Consider the following 6,548-nt stretch of genomic DNA (forward strand, 5'->3'; position numbering starts at 1 on the left):
CTACGTCAAACACTTGTGTTGTTTCTACCTTTTGGCTATTGTGAATAATGATGCTGTGAACATGGGTGTACAAAAAGCATGTTAAAGTCCTTGCTTTCAGCTTTTTTTCTTTTTCTTTTCTTTTTTTATAGTAGACTTCATGCCCAGCACAGAGGCCAGTGGCCGCGTTTGAACTCATCTCCTTGAGATCAAGACCTGAGCTAAGACCTGAGCTGATATCAAGGGTCGGATGCTTAACTAACTGAGCCACCCATCTTGCTTTCAGTTCTTTTAGGTATATACCCAGAAGTAAAATTGCTGCATCATATGGTAACTTTATGTTTGATTTTTTGAGGACTCGCCACCCTATTTTTGATAGCAGCAACTTCACATCATTTTAAGGCCATTTGCCAGTTCTGGTCTGTAATTCTGGTCTGTATTTTGTGATACTGAAGTAGGCCTCCAAATACCCGAAACAATGTGAAGTTTCCACAACAAAAATAATTGTACTTTATTTTAATTAATTAATTATTTATTTAAGAGAGACAATGCAAGCAGGGGAGGAGGAAGGGGGAGAGATACAGACTCTATTTTTAAAATATTTATTTATTTTGAGAGACAGAGAGAGAGATCAGGGAAGGTGCATAAAGAAAGAGAGAGAGAAAGAGAATCATAAGCAGGTTCTGAGCTGTCCATGCAGAGCAGGAATGGGGCTTGATCTCATGATCCAAGCCAAAATCAAGAGTTGGCCGCTTTATTCACTGAGTCCCCCAGGCGCCCTGAAAGAGAAAGAATCTTAAGCAGACTCCACACTCAGCGCCAAACCTGACAGAGCTGATTTCACCACACTGGGATCATGACCTGAGCCGAAATCAAGAGTCAGATGCTCAACTGACAGAGCCACCCAGGCAACCCTATACTTTATTTTAAAATTCCAAGAGGGGAGGCAAGATGGCATAGAAGTAGGGAGGTCCATACATTTCACTCGCCCCCACCTCTCAAACAAAAAAGGCCTGGAGCCATAGGACACTGAACCACAGGAGTCTGGGAAGAAAAGAGACATAGTCCATTAATAAGACAACCTCATAGGTACATGAGTGTGAACTGGGGAAGATAAAAATGGGCTGGGACCAAGAGACAGGAAGGGAAGGGAGGGAATCCCCTTCGTGAGGAGCCTCAAAAAGTCGAAGGCAAGAGAAAGAGGAGCTGAAACAGCTCATAGAACTGTCCCTGGAGAAGAGAAAAACCTCGGCTCAGGACGGAGAGTGATCTTATTTCTAGCTGTGGCGCTGACTTTGGGCTGGGTTCCCGGGTCCCAGGCAGCGCCAGAAGAAACTGCTCCGCTGCTCTCCCAGCTCCATCCCCAGCTGGGAAGTGACCCAGCCTGAGGGATTACATTTCGGGCAGTATCAATAAAGCGAGCGGACTAAGACCTGGAAATGAGGTGAGGGTTGAGACATAGAACACTGCCCACCTTCACTATGCCCGCAGCACAAGGAGATCAGAACCAAAAGAATGATTGGCAACTCTTGGTTCTGAAGGGACTGGGGTGCCGCCATTTTTCTCCCCACAACCAACAAGGTGGGACCTCAGGCCCGCAGGACCACAGTGGAGGCTAAGACCTGCTTACACCAAACCATGCCCATCCCTGCTAAAGAGCTGCTTTTTATTTTTTACCTGAGCCCGGGGAAAGACCAAGATGGATGCACTGTCGTGATTAATTCTAGATCAATTCTTTCCATTCAGATATATTTTCCCTTGTCTCATTCGTATCCCTCCCTTCTGCTTGACTGGGCGCTCTGGTCATTGGTTTGCTTAAACAGTCACATTTATTTATTTATTTATTTATTACAAATAGTTTATTGTCAAATTAGTTTCCACATAACACTCAGTGCTCATCCCCACAAGTGTCCTCCTCCATGCCCATCCCCCCTCCCCCCTACATCCATCAGTCCTCAGTTTTTGTCAGCATTCAAGAGTCTCTCATGGTTTGCCTCTCTCCTTTTCCCCCACCATTTCCGCCCTTCTTCTCCCCCTTGTTCCTCCGTCAAGTTCCTCCTAATCCTCCTATACGTGCAAACATGTGATATTTGTCCTTCTCTGCCTGACTTATTTCGCTCAGCATAACACCCTCAAGGTCCATCCATGTTGCTACACATGGCCAGATTTCATTGTTTCTCATTGCCATGTAGTATTCCATGGTATAGATAAACCACATCTTCTTGATCCATTCATCTGTTGATGGACACTTAGGCTCTTTCCATGTTTTAGCTATTGTGGAGAGTGCTGCTATGAACATTGGGGTACATGTGCTCCTATGCATCAGCATTTCTGTATCCCTTGGGTAAATTCCAAGCAGTGCTATAGCTGGGTCATAGGGGAGTTCTATTGTTAGTTTCCTGAGGAACCTCCACACTGTTTTCCAGAGGGGCTGTACCAGTTTACATTCCCACCAACAGTGTAGGAGGGTGCCCTTAAACAGTCACATTTAATCCATTCTCTAGATGTATATTCTACACCTCAAGATGTATATTCTACACCTCCACCGCTACCTTTGTATCTCTCTGGAGTAATCAGACTATATAGTTTCTCTGAGTAATATTATCTTTGTTTCTTTCTCCCTGCCTCCTACCATATTCTCCTCTTTCTCTCTCTGAATTAAGCTTCTTAGTCTCTCTGCCTGGTCATTGTCCAATTTCGCTTTCTCCCCACCCCTGTCATTTCTCTCTTTGTATATGCTCTTCCATCAGCACTGCCACCCTGCTCTTTATTTGTAGCTGGGAATTCTGGTTTTATACTTTTAGACTGTCTTTTGTCTTTTTAGACTGTCTTTTGTCTTTTTAGACTGTCTTTTGTCTTTTTTTTTTTTCTTTTTCTTTTTCCCTTTTGGTTTTGCTTGCAGTCATAAAGCAGCCCTCAACAAACATAAAATAATTGAGATCATACCACGCATACACTCAGATCACAATGCTATGAAAGTTGAAATCAGTCACAGATAGAAGTCTGGGAAAACCCCAAAAACATGGAGGTTGAAGAACACCCTACTAAAGAATGAATGGCCAATCAGGCAATTAGAGATGAAACTTAAAAATATATGGAAACAAATGAAAATGAAAATACAACAATCCAAACTCTTGGAATGTGGCAAAGGCAGTCCTAAGAGGAAAGTACATTGCACTCAAAAAATTAGAAAAAAGCACAAATACAAAATCTAACAGCACACCTAAAGGAACCAGAAGCAGAACAACAAGAGCACCTCAAACCCAGTAGAAGAAGAGAAATAATAAAAATCAGGGCAGAAATAAACAACATAGAATAAAAAAAACAGTTGAATAGATCAATGAAACCAAGAATTCATTTTTTGAAAAAATAAACAAAACTGATAAACCCCTAGCCAGGCTTCTCGAAAAGATAGAGCACCCAAATAGACAAAACCATGAATGAAAATGGATTTATTACAACCAATTCCTCAGAAATACAAGCAGTTATCATGGAATACTATGAAAAATTATATGCCAACAAACTGGACAACTTAGAGGAAATGGGCAAATTCCTAAACACACACTCTCTACCAAAATTCACATGGGAAGAGATAGAAAATCTGAACAGACCCATAACAAGTGAAGAAATTGAATCAGTTATCAAAAATCTCCCAACAAGTAAGAGCCCTAGGCCAGATGGCTTCCCTGGGGAATTCTACCAGACATTTAAATCAGAGTTAATACCCATTCTTCTCAAGCTATTCCAAAAAAATAGAAATGGAAGTAAACTTCTGGACTCATTCTACGAAGCCAGCATCACTTTGATTCCCAAGCCAGACAGAGACTCAGCAAAAAAAAAAAAAAAAAAAAAAAAAAAAAGAGAACTACAGTCCAATATTTTTGATGAATACAGATACAAAAATCCTCAACAAGATACTTACAAATCGAATGCAACAGCACGTAAAAAGAATTACCCGCCATGATCAAGTGAGATTCATTCCTGGGTTACAGGGCTGGTTCAATATTTGCAAATCAATCAATGCGATACATCATATTAACAAAAGAAAAGATAAAAACCATATGATCCTGTCAATAGATGCAGAAAAAGCATGTGACAAAATATAGCATCCTTTCTTAATAAAGACCCTCGAGAAAGTCAGGATAGAAGGAATTTATTTAAACATCATAAAAGCCATTTATGAGAAGCTCTCAGCTAATATCATCCTCAATGGGGAAAACTGAGAACGTTCTCCCTGAGATCAGGAGCACGACAGGGATGCCCACTCTCACCACTGTTGTTTAACACAGTGCTGGAAGTCCTAGCATCAGCCATCAGACAACAAGAGAAAATCAAAGACATCAGAATTGGCAAACAATAAGTAAAACTTTCACTTTTTGCAGACAACATGATGTTCTACAAGGAAAACCCGACAGACTCTACCAGAAGCCTACTTGAACTGATCCATGAATTCAGCAGTCACAGGGTACAAAAATCAATGTACAGAAATCGGCTGCAATTTTATAGACCAATAATGAAACAACAGAAAAAGAAATCAAGAAACTGATCCCATTCACAATTGCACAAAAAACCACACAAAATCCCTAGGAATAAACCTAACCAAAGATATAGGAGATCTGTATGATGAAAACTATGAAAACTTATGAAGGAAATTGAAGAAGACACAAAGAAATGGAAAAACATTCCATGCTCATGGAGTGGAAGAATAAATATTGTTAAAATGTCATTACTATGTACCCCAATGTTCATAGCAGCACTAACAATAGCCAAAACATGGAAAGAGCCTAAGTGTCCATCAACAGATGAATAGATCAAGAAGATGTGGTTTATCTATACCATGGAATACTACATGGAAATGAGAAAAAATGAAATCTGGCCATGTGTAAGATCGGAAGAGCAACTTGAGGGTGTTATGCAGAGCAAAATAAGTCAGACAGAGAAGGACAGATACCATATGTTTGCACGTATAGGAGGATTAGGAGGAACTTAATGGAGGACCTGGGGGAGAAGAAGGGGGGAAATGGTGGGGGAAAGGGAGAGAGGCAAACCATGAGAGACTCTTGAATGCTGACAAAAACTGAGGACTGATGGATGTAGGGGGGAGGGGGGATGGACATGGAGGAGGGCACTCGTGGGGATGAGCACTGGGTGTTATGTGGAAACTAATTTGACAATAAACTATTTGTAAAAAAAAATAAATAAAATTAAATTAAATTTTAAAAAAATGTCATTACTACCCAAAGCAATCTACACATTAAATACAATCCCAATCAAAATTGCACCAGCATTCTTCTCAAAACTAGAACAAACTATCCTAAAATGTGTATGGAACCACAAAAGACCCTAACTAGCCAAAGTAATATTGAAGAAGAAAACCAAAATGGGAGGCATCACCATTCCAGACTTTAGCCTCTACTACAAAGCTGTCATCATCAAGACAGTAAGGTATTGGCACAAAAACAGACACACAGACCAATGGAACAGAATAGAGAACTCAGAATTGGACCCACAAATGTATGGCCAACTAATCTTTGACAAAGCGGGAAAGAGTATCCAATGGAAAAAAGACAGCTTTAACAGATGGTGCTGGGAGAACTGGATAGCAACATGCAGAAGAATGAAACTAAATCACTCTCTCACACAATACACAAAAATAAACTCAAAATGGATAAAGGACTTGAATGTGAGACAGGAAACCATCAACACCCTAGAGGAGAAAGCAGGAAACAACCTCCTTGACCTCAGCCGCAGCAATTTCTTATTTGACACATCCCCAAAGGCAAGGGAATCAAGAGTAAAAATGAACTATTGGGACCTCATCAAGATAAAAAGCTTCTGCATGGCAAAGGAAACAATCCATAAAACTAATAGGCAACCGATGGAATGGGAAAACACAGTTGCAAATGACATATCAGATAAAGGGCTAGTATCCAAAATCTATAAGGAACTCATCCAACTCCACACCCAAAAAACAAATGATCCAGTGAAGAAATGGGCAGAAGACATTAACAGACACTTCTCCAACGAGGACATCCAGATGGCCAACAGACACATGAAATGATGCTCAGCGTCCCTCATCATCAGGGAAATACAAATCAAAACCACAGTGAGATACCACCTCACGCCGGTCTGAGTAGCTAAAATGAACAAATCAGAGGACTCTAGATGCTGGGGAGGATCTGCAGAAACGGGCACCCTCCTACACTGTTGGTGGGAATGTATACTGGTGCAGCCCCTCTGGATAACAGTGTGGAGGGTCCTCAAAAAATTAACAGTAGAACTCCTCTATGACCCAGCAATAGCACTGCTAAGAATTTACCCAAGGGGTATAGGAGTGCTGATGCATAGGAGCACATGTACCCCAATGTTCATAGCAGCACTCTTAACAATAGCCAAAACATGGAAAGAGCCTAAGTGTCCATCAATGGATGAATGGCTCAAGAAGATGTGGTTTATCTATACAATGGAATACTACATGGAATAATGGAATAATACAATGAGAAAGAATGAAATCTGGCCATGTGTAGCAACATGGATGGACCTTGAGGGTGTTATGCTGAGCGAAATAA

This window comes from Hyaena hyaena, unplaced genomic scaffold (assembly GCF_003009895.1).
Source record: "Hyaena hyaena isolate Hyena2069 unplaced genomic scaffold, ASM300989v1 scaffold_73, whole genome shotgun sequence".
Classification (NCBI taxonomy): Eukaryota; Metazoa; Chordata; class Mammalia; order Carnivora; family Hyaenidae; genus Hyaena; species Hyaena hyaena.